Raw genomic sequence first — 20,229 nt, 5'->3', positions numbered from 1 at the left:
ATGTGGAGGTTGAGGTCTGAAGCCCAAAGAGCTCTATTCCACACTCCCATCTTCATTTGGTACGAAGACAATACTCCCTTCTCAGAACACAGCAACAGGGAGAGGAAAAGATCTCCAGCTTCTCTTTGGAGGGTGCCCTCTGGTCTCCCCTTCATCTCTGCACTCAGTTGATATTTCCTTTCTAAAGACTATCAACGTTTTGCCAACTACTTTCCTGTCCACACATTCATTTCCTCTACGTGACACCGCAGGAAGGTAGGCTCTGCTGTCCCTATTTTGCCAGGTTCGGACAAGATGAGATGGGCCAGTGGTTTTCCAGCTGGGTAGTGTTGAAAATAGGACTGGAATTCACGTCTTCTGGATTCCAAGATCTTTTTTTCATACCTTGACACCTAGCTCTGTCTTATGTTTCCCTGTAAATCATCTAGAGTTAAAATTAATACTATGGGGATGAGGGCGGGATGAGAGTAAGAGGTCAGGACCCCATGGCCAGGACGGCTGGTATGTTAGCTGGTCCCAACCCTCCTCTCTCACTCCCAGCTGCCAAGACCACACCTCCTTTATCTGCTGACTGCAGGCCACACCTCCTCCGGTCTGATGGAGCTCTGTACCTTTGCACAGCCACCTGGGCCAAGCCAGTAGGGTCACTGGCCCCAATAAAATGATGCCTTTTCCCTCCCTGGAGGGGAACTTCAGCCTCTGGTCATTCAAATTTACAGTCTAAATTGGGAATATTCATCATTTCAAATCTACAGTCTAAATCAGGAATATTCATTATATTAGAAATGATATCCATGTTAACTCTATTCTTATAGAGATAGCAATACTAAATGACTTCCAAGAGCCAAACTGGTAAATGAATGACTCCAGATTTTTAATTAGGCTTATCTTTAAAAAATGAGTCTGTGTCCAGAAAATAGCAAAATTCTGTAAAGCAATTATCCTTCAATAAAATATAAATAAATTAATTAAAAAAAAACCTGAGTCAGTGTCAATCAGGTGCCCATCAATAGGAAGTTTCCAGAAAGCAGCCAGCAGGTCCTGCAAATTCGCATGGCATTTGTGATTTTGTAGGTATTACCTGCTAATATCCGTCCACAGAGGAAGGGATAGATGATCAGAAGAAGCATGAAAAGATCTCTTTCCCCAGGAATTCCAGGGAGAAACACCCACAAAAAATTCAGTGGTTAAAAACGGGGACATGAAATACTCCTTTGAAAATACTCCTTTGAAAATGAAAGCTATTTCTGAATCCTTTCCCCAAGCTCAAGTCAAGAACTTAAGATGGGAATTTAAAAAAAAAAAATCAAAAGTAAATCATAACATCCATATATTTTTAAAGTACCATTTAAAAACTGTCAATTTGATATGTAATGACTTTTCATCTCCTTTTCTCCAACCATTCTGTTGGCACAGTGCCATGAAATCACAATAAAGTAAGAAGTTGCTTCTAATAAATCAGGATTCTACAGCTAAAAAGTATGTTCACCTTTGTGTGTCCAAATAAAATTCTCTTAATGCCCTTGGAAAAAACACAAACTCTTTGTCTCTTTTTGAAAGACTGAGAAGCTAGAGCTCCGAGAAAGAAGCTGACTTACCCAGAGGCCCAGTACTAGTAACCAGCTGTATCCAAGTTAAGACTGAAGTTGTTCGGCTTCCAGTCAGGAGCTCTAAAGCTAGAAAGGATCTTGGATGGCATTAAGACCATGGCCTAGAGACTTCATTTTTCAAATAATAACTGTATCTTAGGGAGATTGAATGGTTTGCCCAGAGTCACCCAAATAATAAGCTACATAAAACAACTAGCCAGGTCATCTGATTCCTAGTCCTTTTCTGACACCACCATGGTCCATCATATTCTCCATTTGTAACATAAGCCATAGAAAACACTTCTATTCAGTTTAATTTTATTAGACAATTTCTAACATATCATTTGCTTTTACAAAATTCCTGCCCCAAGAACAAGCTGTTTTTTTAAACATTTCAAAAAGCATAAAAGAAACCTTTAAAAAAAAAAAAAAAAAGGAGAGTTAGACTTCAGCTCACGATATAGACAGAAAGTGCCCCCTGCTCAGAACATAATTTACAAAACCGGAGCTGCACAGGGCGACATTCTAGAAAGCATTTCCCTAGAACTTAAGCAGAAGACAGAAAGAGCTCCTACCAGGGGAAACACTTCAGCACGCTAGAAGTAAACAACACCCGAGAACCTGAGCAAATTAATTTCTAATAAAGAGCTCTACTCAGAGATTTTTTAAAATTAAATGTTACATTACCCATGTGATCAGACTGCAAAGAACAGCTCCTGAAGAGACAACTGCCCAGCCCAGAGCCACCCCACAAAGAAGGAAGGGCAAAGTTCACAGCTGGGAATCACAATTAGAAGTTTCAGTGATTGCCAGAGAAGGGGGTTAGCAAGGTGTGATCACGTGGGGCGAAGCATACGTGTTCTGCCACCAACACCATCAGAACTAGGAAGTGCAAGCAGAGCACCCCCGATCCCAACTCCAAATATCTTTATTCATTCAGTCAAAAGAGTTTAGTTCACTGACTGCAGGCTGTTTACCATGCATTGTTCAGTTGTGGGAACATGGCTTATGTCCTAGTGAAAGAAGACAGACAAAAACAAATGAAAAAGTCAAGTGCAGGCAGACCTCAGAGATGTTGTGGGTTCCAGACTCTCTGCGATTAAGCAAACAGCGCAATAAAGCAAGTCACGCGAGTTTTTTGGTTTCCCAGTGCACATAAAAGTTATGATTACCTTATACTGCAGTCGATTAAGTGTGCATTAGCATTAGGCCTAAAAAAACAATAAACATGCCTTAATATAAAAACCCTTTATTACTTAAAAAATGCTAACCATCATCTGAGCCTTCAGTGAGTCATAATCTTTTTGCTAGTGGAGCATTTGAAATAACTGCAACAATTATCAAAATGTGACACAGAAATATGAAGTAACTAAATGCTGTACGAAAAATGGTGAGGATAGACTTGCTCAACACAGGGTTTCCCCATACTTTCAATCTGTTACCACATTACTGACCGGAGATATATTAATACATCTTTCATCATTGTTGTTTAGTCACTAAGTCGCATCTGATTCTTTTGTGACCCCATAGACTGTGGCCCTCCGGACTCTTTCTGTTCGTGGGATTTCTCAGGCAAGAATACTGGAGTGGGTTGCCATTTCCTCCTCCAAGGGATCTTCCTGACCCAGACCTATGACTCCTGCACCGGCGGGTGGATTCTTTACCACTGAGCTTTACCACAAAAGCCCCAGGTCTTTTGTTACCTGGATGTTATTGACTGAAGACATTTTTAGAGAGTGTTAGAGTTTTAGAGAGTGTTTTTAGAGGGTGATATAATTAACATTACCATGCAAAGTTGTTAGAGCTTAAAATTGATGAAGGGTTCATTATACAACTTACGATTGTCATCATCATTCACATTTTGCTCCATTAGGTTTTTGTTCCAGCCTGGTGTATATTACAAATGCAACATTTTGAAAAATGGCATATCACAAAATTTTGAGTGAAGGAGAATTTTTCGGTGAATTTTAAGCAGATATTTTCTGATAGTCCGAGCAACATATATATTAGTGTCTCAGGGGATGACAGTTCTTCAGAATATAGTTCTAATTCAGATGATGTGAATATTAGACCAACAAAAAGACAATCAACCTTAGAAACTGACTCTGATACATAAAGGGAAAATGAAACTCATGGTGCTGGAGTATGCTCCTTTGCTTCTGCAGAACAGTAGATTGAAGACAACATTACACAAAAATTAAAAGATTTACAGGTGTGTCAGTTATAACCATTAAATGTGAAAACCTGCAAAATGTTAGTGAAATAACAGAATTAACTTTTGGCTAGCCAAAATAGATATTGTTGGCCATAGGCATTAGTTTCTACAAAAATGTCCCAGTCAATAAAAAGCTAAAAAACGGTATCTGTGAAGAGCAATAATGCAAGGTACAGTTAAATAAGGTACTCTTGTATGTATGCAATATGTCAGACAGCTGGGAAGTGCTGAGGAGGAAAGTAAGAGTGGAGAGGGAAGAAGTGCTGGAAAGGGGAACATTTCCCAACGAGTAGTCAGGGCAGGCCTCACTGGGATATGACTTAGAGAGGCTTTTAAGGAGGTAAAGGTGATACCAATGCAGACTTGGGGGATGAACATTTCAGACAGAACGGACAGCAAGCCCCAAAAGCCGATCGTTTTGAAAGATAGTGAGGATGCTGTGCAACCAAGCAGGACCCTAGGAGGCCTTCTCAGAATAGACCCCCACCCATGTCTTCTGTCTGCCTTTTGCCTGTAGGAAAACTTTAGTCAAGGAATAAATTTACTCAGAAAAGTGAAAAAATACAGAATGGCAGGAAAACAGTCAAGCAAGACAAAACAATAATAATTTATCCATGAAACAAAGTCAAAGACCTTTAGTTCCTCAAGGACTACATGGGGTCACACAGAGTCGGACACGACAAAAGCGACGTAGCAGCAGCAGCAGCAAGGACTACAGATAATATTCTGAGCCATGTCCTTTGAGATGCTTCACAGGTACTGAAACTCCCACCAACTGGAAGAAGTTAACTAAGGTGCCCACAGCACACAGACCCCAGACTGGTTGGAACCAGAAGGTTAATGATGCTGACTCCCAATTACCTCACCACCAGCCAGTCAGAAGAATGTCCCTAAGTTGACCACATCCTCACCATCTCCTCCAGGGCGGGGACACCCAGTTTTGAGGGCATTAGCCTGCTGTAGCCCCCTCTGCCTGGCAAAGCAATAAAGCTATTTCTCCCTGCTTCACCCAAAACTGTCTCCAAGATCTAATCAAGCACTGGTGTACAGAGGCTGCATTTCGGCTACAGCTGGTGTGGACCAGAGTGGAGAGGGAAGAAGAAGCAAACTGTGAGGCCAAGACAGAGGCCAGAGCCAGGCCCCAGGGCACACAGGATGGGCTCCTCACCCTTCACAGCTGACAGGCTACCAAAGAGCAACACTCTCCGCGCCCCCCCCTCCCCAACCCAGGCTGGGTTTTTCAGCGCTGGCTTCACTATTCACTCACCATGCAACCCTAGGAAAGGAAAACCTTTATGAATTAAGAACAATCATAACCTCATCTCATTTATCCCACTAATCCAGCTCCTACCACTGGAGTGAGATGATTTCAAAACACTAGACTCCCACGTGTCACCTCTCTTCCTCTGCAGAGCAGCCACGTGGGTTTGATATTTTCACCTCTATGTCAGATATGAAACTAAGACACAGAGAGTTCAGCTATTGCTCAAAAAAATACAGGTAGTGTCAGAACCAGGATCTGAACATGGGTCTTTGGAACGCTAAAGGCCACAGCTATGAGCTTCATGTATGACAGGGCCAGAAAAATGATGTCTGGAAACGACTTAATGACACGCAGTGTGGAAAGAGTCACATGGCCTCGAGGTGGTTGTGGCTGTCCTAGTGATTCAGTTTGTTACATAGGATGACAGCTGGGTGGTTCCACGTGGGAGCCCCCATCCCATAGGTGGAAGACTAAACCTGTCTGGCTTCTGTTGGTGAGTCTGGCTTCCAGAAGCCTGATCACATTGGGAACCTGAGGCAGCTACCTATCTCTCTGAGGCTTAGGGAGCTAAACTTGAAAAAAGAGAGTGAGACATCAAATTCCCTGTAGCTCTCTTACGATGACGGGGTTTAGTCCTCTCTAAAAGAAGACTTCCTGCCCCCAGTCCATCCGAAGGAGTGGAAAGAAAATAGGTCATGCAGATTAGCACGTGTTTATCGCACTGGACTTTGCTCCCAATATATCAAGATGCAGTTTAACTCACGGGAGAAATGAACATGCTCTGGCCGCTTTTGTCTCTGGAATGTTCCACACCTTTTCAACAGAATTTGTATCCAGACAAAGGTCACCTGTGAACAACTGAACTTGAGCCAATTTAACATGCTATGACTGTTAGTGTGTTATCTTTCTGTACGTAGCTTTCTTCTGAATGGACTGTGAAACAAAAGCAACATATAACATGAGGATAATGATGATGAAAATAGCAGCAGCCATGAGGTGAAGTCAATCTTAGACTCAGTTCCTGGTTCTGAGCTTTACTGTGTCCTAACCTCTCTAAGCCTAAATTCCTCATCTCTGAAATACAAACACTAAGGTTTATCTCACAATTTTACTGCTATGGAGAAAAACAAGCATGTAAAAAATAAGTATGTGTGTAAAATTCTTGGGCCACTCTAATTCGCTACTAACTGAGAGTTGTTATTCTGCATTAACATAAAGGTGAATAAGATTTACATGACAATTTTCCATCCATAATCTCAGATGATCCCCCAAACAAGTCCCAGCCCTTAATTTAGGGTCTTTCACTTAGTAGTAGCTCAAAAAGTAAAATTGAGCTCAAAAGGAGTTTAGAAATCATCCCATCCTTTCATTTTACAAACAGGGAAATTGAGGTTCAAAGAGAGACCACATTACACCTTTACTAAAGCAACTGCCTTCTGTAACAATTCAGAGACTTCTTAATGATAAACTCAGTCAAAGGACAGCATGGCCTCAGAAGCTAAATGCCATGGGAAACATCACCAGGCCATGGACGAATGTACCCAGGATCAAATGTAGTCATTGTGAAATCCAGAATCATCCAAAGGCTTTAGTAAAACTCCATTTTACACAGGAGAGTAGAGGAAAGTGCCTTGTGCCCTGAATGTAAATTGGCCTCCACTGACATTGGACTCTTGCTCAGGGAAATGAAGGCCAAATTTTTCAAAGGTTCTAATTGGCAGAAAAGTAGCTGATGGGCAGTGGGGCTGCGTGCAAACCTCAACACTGTTGCTTTCCACCTGTTTTTCCACTTACTCATCATCCAAGGGCTCCAGGAGAAGAATTCCACACTCAGTATAACTTCTGTAGGACTGAACTGTCTGCTTAAAACAGGGCAGAATCTGACTATCAACTCTCCTCGCTCTCATCAAGACCCTGGCTGGGCTAGTGCCTTTGTCCAGGAATCCTGGGAGGAAGCCCTCTTTCTATGCCTCCCTGTCTTGTTCTCTCAGACCAGACGGGGTGCTGAAATTAACAATACAGAGCCCTAGTTTTCAAGCACTGTTTCTGTGAAAGGATGCTTAGACTAAAAAAAATGGCGGGTAAAAGCTTCCTTGGTGGCTCAGACAGTAAAGAATCTGCCTGCAATGTAGGAGACCCAGGTTCGATCCCTGGGTCGGGAAGAACCCTGAGAAGGGAATGGCAATCCCCTCCAGTATCCTTGCCTGGAGCATACCATGGACAGAGGAGCCTGGAAGGCTACAGTCCATGGGTCACAAAGAGTTGGACATGACAGATCAACTAACACAATACCAAAGCAATTGAGAATAGGGCCTCAGGATGGGAGGGAAAGAACGCAGGGTTGGGATTGTGTCTATCTGTGTGTCCCCACATGGCTCTAAAAAACTTTCAATTTTCCTGCGCCCTCCTCTGGTCCCACAATGGTGACTTTCAGAGGCCCCATCTTCTTCATTAAAAATATATATATTAAAATTCCATTCGCAACAGTGTTGGCCTAAAAACAAATGTACTCTTCAACCCTAAAGGTTCATTTCCTTCTTCTGATTTTAAAAAATTAAAACATTGATCCTGGGCTTCTAAAAATACAGTGGGGCCTGAGGTATGGTGCTATTGCTCTAATGGCCACATTGGCCATGATTTTCTTAACCAAAAAATGGAAGTGATGGCACCTTCCTCCAAAACCTTTGTGAGCATTATTGGTTTAATCTATAATTCATCCAGCACCATGCCTGGGATCCAGCAGATGTTCAGTTCAGTTCAGTTGCTCAGTCATGTCCAACTCTTTGCGACCCTATGGACGGCAGGACGGCAGGCCTCCCTATCCATCACCAATTCCCAGAGTTCACTCAAACTCATGTCCATTGAGTCGGTGATGCCATCCAACCATCTCATCCTCTGTCGTCCTCTTCTCTTCCCATCTTTAATCTTTCCCAGCATCAGGGTCTTGATAAATGAGTCAGTTCTTTGCATGAGGTAGCCAAAGTATTGGAGTTTCAGCTTCAACATCGGTCCTTCCAATGAACACCCAGGACTGATCTCCTTTAGGATGGACTGGTTGGATCTCTTTACAGGCCAAGGGGCTCTCAAAAGTCTTATCCAACACCACAGTTCAAAAGCATCAATTCTTCAACACTCACCTTTCTTTATAGTCCAACTCTCACATCCATACATGACTACTAAAAAAACCATACCTTGATTAGATGGACCTTTGTTGGCAAAGTAATGTCTCTGCTTTTTAATATGCTATCTAGGTTTGTCAACTTTCCTTCCAAGGAGTAAGCGTCTTTTAATTTCATGGCTGCAGTCACCATCTGCAGTGATTTTAGAGCCAAGAAAAATAAAGTCTGACACTGTTTCCACTGTTTCCCCATCTATTTGCCATGAAGTGATGGGACCAGATGCCATGATCTTAGTTTTCTGAATGTTGAGATTTAAGCCAACTTTTTCACTCTCCTCTTTTACTTTCATCAAGAGGCTCTTTAGTTCTTCTTCACTTTCTGCCATAAGGGTGGTGTCATATGCATATCTGAGATTATTGATATTTCTCCCAGCAATCTTGATTCCAGCTTGTGCTTCCTCCAGCCCAGTGTTTCTCATGATGTACACTGCATATAAGTTAAATAAGCAGGGTGACAATATACAGCCTTGACGAACTCCTTTTCCTATTTGGAACCAGTCTGTTGTTACATGTCCAGTTCTCACTGTTCCTTCCTGACCTGCATACAGATTTCTCAAGAGACAGGTAAGGTGGTCTGGTATTCCCACCTATTGAAGCACTGTCCACAGTTTATTGTGATCCACACAGTCAAAGGCTTTAGCATAGTCAATAAAGCAGAAATAGATATTTTTTTCTAGAACTCTCTTGCTTTTTCCATGATCCAGCATATCTTGGCAATTTGATCTCTGGTTCGTCTGCCTCTTCTAAATCCAGCTTATCTGGAAGTTCACGATTCACATATTGTTGAAGCCTGGCTTGGAGAATTTTGAGCATTACTTTACTAGCTTGTGAGATTGAGTGCAATTGTGCAGTAGTTTGAACATTTTTTGGCATTTCCTTTCTTTGCAATTAGAATGAAAACTGACCTTTTCCAGTCCCATGGCCACTGCTGAGTTTTCCAAATTGCTGGCATACTGAGTGCAGCACTTTCACAGCATCATCTTTCTGGATTTGGAATAGCTCCACTGGAATTCCATCACCTCCATTAGCTTTGTTTGTAGTGATGCTTCCTAAGGCCCACTTGACTTCACATTCCAGGATGTCTGGCTCTAGGTGAGTGATCACACCATTGTGATTATCTGGGTCATGAAGATCTTTTTTGTACAGTTCTTCTGTGTATTCTTGCCACCTCTTCTTAATATTTTCTGTTTCTGGTAGGTCCATATCATTTCTGTCCTTTATTGAGCCTATCTTTGCATGAAATGTTCCCTTGGTATCTCTAATTTTCTTGAAGAGATCTCTAGTCTTTCCCATTCTACTGTTTTCCTCTATTTCTTTGCATTGATCACTGAGGAAGGCTTTCTTATCTCTCCTTGTTATTCTTTCGAACTCTGCATTCAAATGGGTATATCTTTCCTTTTCTCCTTTGTTTTTTGCTTCTCTTCTTTCACAACTATTTGTAAAGCTTCCTCAGACAAACATTTTACCTTTTTCCATTTCTTTTTCTTTGGGATGGTCTTGATCCCTGTCTCCTGTACAGTGTCACAAACCTCCATCCATAGTTCATCAGGAACTCTGTCTATCAGATCTACTACTTTAAATCTACTTTCCCAGAAAAGGGAACCCTCTTGCACTGTTGGTGGGAATGCAAACTAGTACAGCCACTATGGAGAACAGTGTGGATATTCCTTAAAAAACTGGAAATAGAACTGCCTTATGATCCAGCAATCCCACTGCTGGGCATACACACTGAGGAAACCAGAAGGGAAAGAGACACGTGTACCCCAATGTTCATCGCAGCACTGTTTATAAGAGCCAGGACATGGAAGCAACCTAGATGTCCATCAGCAGATGAATGGATAAGAAAGCGGTGGTACATATACACAATGGAGTATTACTCAGCCATTAAAAAGAATACATTTGAAGCAGTTCTAATGAGGTGGATGAAACTGGAGCCTATTATACAGAGTGAAGTAAGCCAGAAAGAAAAACACCAATACAGTATACTAACGCATATAGATGGAATTTAGAAAGATGGTAACAATAACCCTGTGTACGAGACAGCAAAAGAGACACTGATGTATAGAACAGTCTTATGGACTCTGTGAGAGAGGGAGAGGGTGGGAAGATTTGGGAGAATGGCAGTGAAACATGTAAAATATCATGTATGAAACGAGTTGCCAGTCCAGGTTCGATGCACGATACTGGATGCTTGGGGCTGGTGCACTGGGACGACCCAGAGGGATGGAATGGGGAGGGAGGAGGGAGGAGGGTTCAGGATGGGGAACACATGTATACCTGTGGCGGATTCATTTTGATATTTGGCAAAACTAATACAATTATGTAAAGTTTAAAAATAAATAAAATTTAAAAAAAAATAAATAAAATGCAAAATAAATAAATAAATAAATAAATCTACTTTCCCACTTCCATTGTATAATCATAAGGGATTTGACTTAGGTCATATTTGAATGGTCTAGTGGTTTTCCCTACTTTCTTCAATTTAAGTCTGAATTTGGCAATAAGGAGTTCATGATCTGAGCCACAGTCAGCTCCTGGTCTTGTTTTTGCTGACTGTATAGAGCTTCTCCATCTTTAGCTGCAAAGAATATAATCAATCTGATTGTGCTGTTGACCATCTTGGGATGTCCAGGTATAGAGTCTTCTCTTGTGTTGTTGGAAGAGGGTGTTTGCCATGACCAGTGCATTCTCTTGGCAAAACTCTATGAGCCTTTGCCCTGCTTCATTCTGTACTCCAAGGCCAAATTTGCCTGTTACTCCAGGTGTTTCTTGACTTCCTACTTTTGCATTCTAGCCCCCTATCACGAAAAGGATATCTTTTTTGGGTGTTAGTTCCAAAAGGTCTTGTAAGTCTTCATAGAACTGTTTGACTTCTTCAGCATTACTGGTTGGGGCACAGACTTGGATTACCATGATATTGAATGGTTTGCCTTGGAAACGAACAGAGATCATTCTGCCATTTTTGAGACTGCATCTAAGTACTTCATTTCGGACTCTTTTGTTGACTATGATGGCTACTCCATTTCTTCTCAAGGATTCTTGCCTACAGTAGTAGATGAAATGGTCATCTGAGTTAAATTCACCCATTCCAGTCCATTTTAGTTTGCTGATTCCTAATATGTCGACATTCACTCTTGCCATCTCCTGTTTGACCACTTCCTATTTGCCTTGATTCATGGACCTTGGTCTTAATATTATGTTATTGTTATTCCTGAGAAAATGTAACTTAGGCATTCTTCAAAGACTGTAAGCCTTTTGGAAGGAGGCATGAGTTTGTTCCCTATGTGATTTACTCATTTATCAACTCCTCTGAATCTCCCCATAGCTGTGGGAATGTGGCCATTTCTCAATACAGGCGCATACTGAATAATGACAATGAACTTGAAAGGAAACATTTTCTCTCCAAAGAGAAATTTCACCACAACTTTCTTATGGGCTATTAACTGAAACAAATATATATATATATATAATACATATCAGAGCACTTGGAAGAAAAATCAATACCCCAGGTTCTGTGGCTGAAACTGAAGCCCGGGATTGGAAGCCCCCAGGGTTTCCCATAGAACTCTCTATTTTTTTAGGATGCTCTTTAAAAATAAGAAATGGGCAGATCCAAAAGAATATATATACATGTATGTGCGCATGCACGCTTAGTGCGCCCAACTCTTTGTGACCCCAGTGTCTGTAGCCTGCCCGGCTCCTCTGTCCATCGGATCTCCCAGGCAAGAATACTGAAATGAGCTGCCAATCCCTTCTCCAGAGACTCTTCCCAACCGCGGGGTCTAATCTGAGTTGCCTACATTGGCAGGAGGAGTCTTTACCATAAAGCCACCTCAGAAGCTCAAATATATATGCTATGTTACTTTCTGGTGTACAGCAAAGTGATTCAGTATATATAAATATATATATATGTATATATATCAGGTGAAATTTATTTATTGATTTCATATGCTTCATAAATATACTAAGAGTGTGTAGATATATATATAAATATTTAGATATATTTACATATATCTAAATCTACACCAGAAAATAACACAACATAGTAAACCTACTATACCTCAACAACAAAAAATAAAAAGAAATAGATGGAAGAAGGGAGAGATGGATGGAAGGAAGGGAAGAGGAAAGGAACGCTATCATGGTTAAAAACTTGTTGAAAGACTTTATTATATATTTGTTCCCAATCTCTTGAAAAATCATAATGAATGAGTATATTTTAAAATGTTGAAAGACCCTTTGTTAAAGAAACCTACTTTACCTTTCATACCAAAATTTCACAATTTCATTTAAGCAAGTGTCTTTCTGGGCATGACCATAGATATCCCATCTGATCCAGGAAGTGCCCACCACCCTGGCCATCTTCCTGTTCTTTCCCATCAGGGTCCTTGGTTGCTATTCCTTCATTGGTTCCTTCTTATCTTACATGTCTCCCTTCAGATGCCATTCTTAAATCGGCCTCTCCCAGATCCCTAACCTGCAGCAGCTTCCTCGTATCCCTCCAACTAGTAATTCTATCTATCATTTCAATCCCTATTTATTTACAGTATTTATTTCATTTATAATCTATCAGTAATGCATTTGTTCATTGTCTATCAAATCCCTTGAGGGCAGGCAGTTTTCCTGACTTCTTCATGTCTTTATAGCCACTGCAATGAGAACAGCATTGTCAGAAAGTACACCTCAATACATACTGATTAGATGGGTGGCTGGGTGGGTATGATTAGATGGTTGAGTGAATGACTGGATGTATGGATGCGTTGGTGGGTGGAACAGAACTATTATGTGATCTGTAGGGCTTCCCTGGAGGCTCGGATGGTTAAGAATCCACCTGCAATGTGGGAGATCAGGGTTCAATTCCTGGGTTGGGAAGATCCCCTGGAGGATGGCATGGCAACCCACTCCAGTATTCCTGCCCGGAGAATCCTCATGGACAGAGGAGCCTGGTGGGCTACAGTCCATTGAGTCTCAAAGAGTCGGACAGAGCAAGTAAGCACAGCACAGCACAGCACAGGAAATGCCTTTAGCCTTCTGGGCCTTAGTTTCCCATCTATAATGGAGGACTTCACATTTAAAGTTCCTCCTAGTATTGTTATTGTAACTACAGCATCGATAAAGACAGCATCTAATATATCTACTCTGTGGCAAGGAGCTTCCCCTGGTGTTAACTTCATCTTTAAAACAACTTCATGAAATGGCTAAAAAAGCACATGAAAAGATGTTCAACATATTTTCTAATTATTCTCTAATTATTAGAGAAATACACATTGAAACTACAATGAGGTATCATCTCACACCAGTCAGAATGGCCAACCTTAAAATTCTACAAACAGTAAATGCTAAAGAGGGTGTGGAGAAAAGCGAACCTTCTTATATGACTGGTGGGCATGTAAATTGGTATGGCAACTATGGGGACTCTGATAGCTCAGTTAGTAAAGAATCTGCCTGCAATGCAGGAGACCCCAGTTCAATTCCTGGGTTGGGAAGATCTGCTGGAGAAGGGATACGCTACCCATTCCAATATTCTTGGGCTTCCCTTGTGGCTCAGCTGGTAAAGAATCTGGACTAGATCCCTGGGCTGGGAAGATCCCTGGGAGAAGGGAAAGGCTCCCCACTCCAGTATTCTGACCTGGAGAATTCCATGGACTGAATTATGGTCCATGGGGTCTCAGAGTCGGACACAACTGAGCAACTTTCACATTCACTTTCAACTATGGGGAACAGTATGGAGGTTCCCTAATAAACTAAAAATAGACTACTATATGACCCAGCAACCCCATTCCAGGGCATAAACCCAGAGAAAACCGTAATTCAAGAAGACACATGTATCCCAGTGTTCACTGCAGCACTATTTATAACAGCCAGGACAGGGAAAGAACCTAAAAGTCCATCAAAGTAGTAGATATAGAAGACGTGGTCCATATACACACTGGGACACTATTCAGCCATAAAAAAGAATGGAATAATGCTATCTACAGCAATATGAAGAGACCTAGAAACTGTCACACTAAGCGAAGTCAGACACAGAAAGGCAAATATCATATTATATTGCTTATATGTGTAACCCTAAAAAAAAGGTAAGTATAAACTTATTCACAAAAAGAAGAGGGGTCACAGATATAGAAAGCAAACTTATGGTTACCAGGGGATAAGGGGGAGAAGAAATTAGGAGGTAGGGACTGACATATACACATTATTATATTTAAAATAACTAATAAGAACCTGCTGTATAGCATAGGGAACAGTACTCAATACTCTGTACTGGCCTATATGGGAAAAGAATATAAAAAAAAGTGGGTGGGGTGGTTATATGTATAACTGATCTACTTTGCTGTACACCTGAAGCTTAGACAATGCTGTAAATCAATTTCACTTCAATAAAAATTAAAAATGAATAAAAATAAAGAAAACAACTTTATGAGGGAAGCGTTTACTATCCCAACTTAAAGATAACAAACCTGAGGATGAAACCTGTATCTCTGACAGGTTGAACCTTCTGCCCAAGACTACTGCCAGTCCTAAGCCAGTGTTTTCCTTCTACATTATGAATCTATAAGCCAGAAGGAAATAGTGGTACTCTCTATTGCAAAAGAAATCTGACTGCAAAAGAAATATGACTGCAAATGGAACCAGAGTAAGGGAACAGGTGAGGCATTCTGCATGTAATTCAATTCACTGTGTATTAGTCTATGCCTGGAAAACAAGAAGCATTTCCTGAGTCAGTAGATTTTTTAAAAGCCTAACTTTAGCTCCAAACACATATCTTCTATTTTTTAATAAAATCTTTGGCACTTTACTTGTAGCACTTGTTCTAAATCATCTCTCTACTTGACAATCAGGCACCATCCACCTTCCCTCTCACGTGAAGAGTTTATTTTCTCTTGGAGAGCAATTACCGGACAAATGCCAGGCTACAGAAGGTGTTTCTCCAGCAGCAGCATCTGTCTCCTTGGCAGGCTCCTCAGGCAATTTTATTGGTAGCACTAAAATGGCCAGGGGGTCAGTCAGAGCTCAGCTGCCCACAAGCCCACAGGTGGCCTACAAGGCTCTGCCTGAACGTCTCAGAAAAGAAGCAGGCTTGGACCCACCTCCAGAGTTGAAGATCGGCCAAAGCCAACTCTATCTAGCTCGATCAGAACCATTTGAGCCCATCCTGGTTTCTGCTGGGAGCCAAGAATTTCCCATGATCCTCTTTGCTAAACAAACTGGCAGTAACAACTATCTGTTTTAAGCCATAAGACACCCAAGTTTTTGATAGGATCCGCAAATACACTCTGCAGTAGGCAGCCTCTAAAATGGCCTCCAGTGAGTCCTGACTCATGGTACTCATGTCTTTGGTGACTTCCTCCCCTCTGAGTAAGAGCTAGACCTAGTGGCCCATTTTTAATAATTAGAATATAGCAAAAGTAATGAGAAGTCAGTTGATAAATTAGGTTACAGAAAGGCTCTGGCTTCCTTCTTGCTGGCCACCCTTTGTGGCCCTCCCCCCGACCTGCCCCACGTTGCTTACTCCGATGGAAGTCTGCTGCCATATTTGAGATCGGCCCTATGGGGAGACCCACATGGCAAAAAGCTAAAGGCGGCTGCTGGCCACCAGTCTGTGAGGAACGGAGGCCTGCCAACAGCCACAAGAGCAAGCTTGGGAACAGATCCATCCCATGCCAGCCTTGAGATGGATGCAGCAGCCCTGGCCAACACCTTGACTGTAGTCTTATTAGAGATCCTGAGAAAGAACAACTAGCTAACTAGCTAAGGCCACCTACCATAACTGAGGAATCTACATGCTTCTTGGTCTAAGATGCAAAGTTTGAGGGTAAAGCAGCAATAGCTAACTAACAGGTGTTTTAAAACAGAAAATTTTATATATATATATATACACACACATATATATATATGTGTGTGTATATATATATAAAACTTTTATTTATTTTTAGTCACGTAAATACAATCATCTTTTTTCAAGTCTGTTCAGGTGTCACTTTCATGAGCCTACCCTAATCACCCTACTGAAAAATTACAACTCAAGTCTACCTGTGTTCCCATGCTACCATATAATATACCAGCTTTTCAAATTTCCTCAATTCTTAAGCATCATCTTTGAACACTTTGCTGCTCAATGTGGGGTCTCTGAACGAAAAGCATCAATATCAACACAGGAGTTTGTTAGAAATGCAAATCTTAAGGACAATTCCAGATCTACCAAGTCAAAATCTGTGTGATAGGAAATTCTCTAGCTGATATCAATACTTGAAAAACACTATCCTAACATTCTACAAGACTGTCTTATTTATAAAATTTTACTGTTTTTTTTTAATGTCTCTCACATTTCACCTGACCCCAATGAGAAGTGAAATACAGAAGTCACTGCTGATCCTGATTTCTACCATTTGGAAGAACCCAGTCTGCTTTTGCAAAGGTAAACACAGAAATGAAAGAGATAGAGGGACTATGCTTATGAAATTTTACAACCAATGCCACTTTGATCTAAGTGTGTGGTTTCTGCATCAGGAGTAACTCCAAATGAGAGAGTCAGAGCTCTCAACAAATCCCATACCTTACTCTCAGTTTGTCCCTAGTGATGAGCTGACTGAAATCTCTCTCCCATATGCAGCTTAAAAGATCCCAGGAATGATTCTGATTGGTCCTGAATCATCATTTACCTCCAGTCCAATGAAATGTATCTACAGAGCTGGAATTGAATACTCGCTCCAATCCAACCACACAGTTGAGGTGGTAAAGAAGCATCTCCGGGAGGAGAAAAGTGGATTTTCTTTTTCTGAAGAGGGGGAGAAAGTGCCTAGTGAATAGAATATCAAATGCTCGTTGAATTTTACAATTTTTTGCCCTTTAGGTGCTATTTCTCCACCTAAAATAGCTACACAAAAGCCCTGATAATACCCACAACCTCCATAAACTAGCAGGTTGCTACTAAGCCTTCCTGAATCAGTTCAAGAATTACATCTTCTTTGAGATGCTCCCTAGCTCCCAGGGGAGATGTACAAATTCTTTACTGATCTTATTATATTCATCCACTCTATTGGAGAAAATAATTATTGCAGTAATTTAGTGTATTTGATTCAGTATGACAAATGCATTATTAAACACTCAAACTTTTATTTACCAATAAACACACACAAAAAATGAACGTTCATCCAACTCCTGAGCCTCTGGATTAAGCAGTGAGGAGACGGAGCAATGTTTGGGCTTTGCATAGTATTTTCACATTTTGCATGTTTATTTTGACATGATTGCACCATCACAGTTCAGTGGATTCTCTGCCCTTTAGAGCAGCACAATTTGTCAAGGTCATGTATAAAAATAGGCTCTTCCATCAACAACCAACATGCAGACTCCATGTCCACGTGGTTTGCATCTGTCCCACATCTCCTGTCCCTTGCCCTCTAACAACTGCAGGTTAAAGGCCTCCCTGTCATTAGCATTGGGGACCCCCACCTGTTTCTCCATCTGGGAGACTCTCAGGGGTGGGGACAGATCTTACTGAATCACCTCGTCTTCTTTAGAAATGTTGTAAGGCCCGGGGCGGCTGCTAATTACTAGACCTGTTACTACTGTAGGTGCCACTCTCCTTCCCCAGGAACAGCTTATCTGGAGAGCAGCGGGGGGAGCTATGGAGATGGGCATCTGCATCCTGGCAGCACTCACGGACCGGCTCCCAGGAGGTAGGATCAGCAGCTGAGGACTGGCGGAGGGCAAATGTGGGTCAGCAGCAGCAGCTGCAAACAAGAGCTGCTGGCTGACTCTTCCATGACAGCTTTTCTACTCATATATTTGGAATCCAGGCACTTCCTCTACATTACTCACTGATGAATGATGCCTGCTTAGGGTAAAGCATCTTGAAGCCATTGAAAGTCCTGCCTCTTTCCCCTGCTTCTTTCTCTAGATATTGTCTGTCTCTTACAAACAACTGTCCCTCCCCTCAACATGCAAATACTTGGCGTGACCTCTGTGTGGCACATCAGCTCACATGTTTTCTTTGGTGCACGGATGTTAGAAAGCTCTTCAACCCACACTACCTCTTCTGCTTGCCCACCTCCCTTAGAGATGCTGAAAAAGCCAAACACATGCTTTCTTGGCTTCCCTTCTGGCTGGAAGTGGTGATATGAATCCATTCTGGCACATAAAGAATAAACAGGGATGGAGGTCTCTTGCTTTTTGAGAGTTCTTCCTGGGGAATTTCTGGGGGGTTTTGTCTGTTTTGTTTTAAATCTATGATAAAAGAAAGGAGACAAATAATGAAAGCTCTACCGTAGCATCCTGGCTGTCATGGCTTCTTTGTGTTTTCAGTGATGTCATATGCGGATGTGGTACTTGTTTCTGTGGTAGCTATTCTGGGACCATAAAGCATTAATCTAAGTATGACACATAGTAGAAAGAACTTCAGCACCTGATCACATCCTTGAACCACTACACTGATCTTGGGACCACCTACCTCTGAATCTCTGCTATATGGGATAACAAAATGACTTTCTTCCTGATCACTTGCAACCAGGGTTTCATTTTGCTCTCACTAACAGTTTCCCATTCCACTCCAAGTTTCTCATGCTAACACGTCTTAAACTTTACAAAGTCAGAGAGAAGCAAATGAAGGCACAGATCTTCCCCATAAAAACATGCATACTCACAGGTTTTGCCTACAATTTCAGGAGCATCACAGACCCCCTACAAGCTCACCCATGGATAATGTATTACTTTCGTGCTCATAGAAAAAAACCTGTCTATAGATTATGTACATACACACACAGGATTATATAATCAATACTGATATATACAGAACCCCAAGGGCTCCAAGACATTTTAAATTTCTTTGTCTTACAAGATACATCATCATCTTCATCATTTGCTGAATGCCTACTATGTTGACGGTACCTAAGCAACTTTCTAAGTACTCTCTATATAATCTCATTTGATCTCTAAGCCCTGTGAGGTAGGTATTACTATTAGCTCCACCTTAGTGGAGAGGAACTGAGACTTAGACAGACTAAGTAAACTGCTCCAAGTCACAGGACGAGTAAAGTTAAAATCTAAACCCAGGGAGTGTGACTACACATTCCTTCTTTTAACATCTATGTTGTGCTGTCTCAATTCTGTATGGTAGATTAGGTACTATAATGAGGAAGTATATTAATAGTTTATAAATCACAAAAAATAGATGGAATTTTAACCTAAAATATTTGATTAACTAATGGTATTGGTTGTGCATTTAAATGTTTTAAAATATAGCTGAATTCTTACAGTGTGGCTCGATCTGAATACAGGAGATAACAGAATGTCTTAAGTAAACTATTACATTTGTGTTACTTTAGGGTTTACTTAGATTTAATAACTAATCTGAATATAAATACCAAGTGCTTTCCATGTATCCCAGCCACTGTCAAGCATCTTATGTGCATTATCCTCCTTAAGCTTCCTAATAAACCTATAGGGTATCCTGAAGAGAATGTTACCATCCCCATTTTACAGATGATGAAACTGAGGCACAGGAAGGTGATGTGTGGAGGGACATACAGCTAAGAGAAGCAGATTTCAAGTCGGGTGAAAGCTTTACCATGAGTCACTGTGTTATACTGACTCCAGTTTCACCACTTGACTTGAATTGTCTTCATCTAGAACATGAACATTTGTAGCTGCATTCGCATTTTACTTAGGTTAAAAATCAAGTTTCCAACATGCAGTAACAATTCATTCCTTCCGACCTAGAAAGCAGGGCTCGTGGCTTCTATTGTGGCTTTGATTTCCAGCAAAGTGGAGTCAACCCACACTCTCTCTCTCTGCTCCGGACCTCTCTCCGGTCCTCAGTCACCACCTTGAGAATCTTACCAAGGCAATGGCATCAACCCTCATGTCTTGGCAGAGCATGCTCAGGTCCACATCTGTCATCCTGACCACTCTCTCAACTCCCAAACTTTCATGGCCAGCTCTCCAATGGATCTTTTCTACACAGATGCTAAAAGGTCACTTCAAA

General features: G+C 41.4%; 1 protein-coding gene across 26 annotated transcripts in view; it reads right to left on the bottom strand.

The window, feature by feature from the left end:
- The window catches only part of DAB1 (DAB adaptor protein 1), a 1,348,091-nt gene that overhangs the window by 323,200 nt on the left and 1,004,662 nt on the right, over window positions 1-20,229 (bottom strand). Inside the window, exon 1 of one of the 26 annotated variants that reach the window (XM_044944957.2) lies at window positions 2,762-2,784. The exons of 24 other annotated variants lie outside the window; for them this stretch is intronic. The gene's annotated coding sequence lies outside the window, so the exon portion shown is untranslated. Of the gene's footprint in view, window positions 1-2,276; window positions 2,360-2,761; window positions 2,785-20,229 lie in introns of those variants that run through there. One more of the 26 variants, XM_044944952.2, reaches the window with a different exon arrangement.

This window comes from Bubalus bubalis, chromosome 6 (assembly GCF_019923935.1).
Source record: "Bubalus bubalis isolate 160015118507 breed Murrah chromosome 6, NDDB_SH_1, whole genome shotgun sequence".
NCBI classification, from domain to species: domain Eukaryota; kingdom Metazoa; phylum Chordata; class Mammalia; order Artiodactyla; family Bovidae; genus Bubalus; species Bubalus bubalis.
The sequence above is the reverse complement of the archived record's forward strand: the minus strand, read 5'-3'. Positions and strand labels throughout refer to the sequence as shown.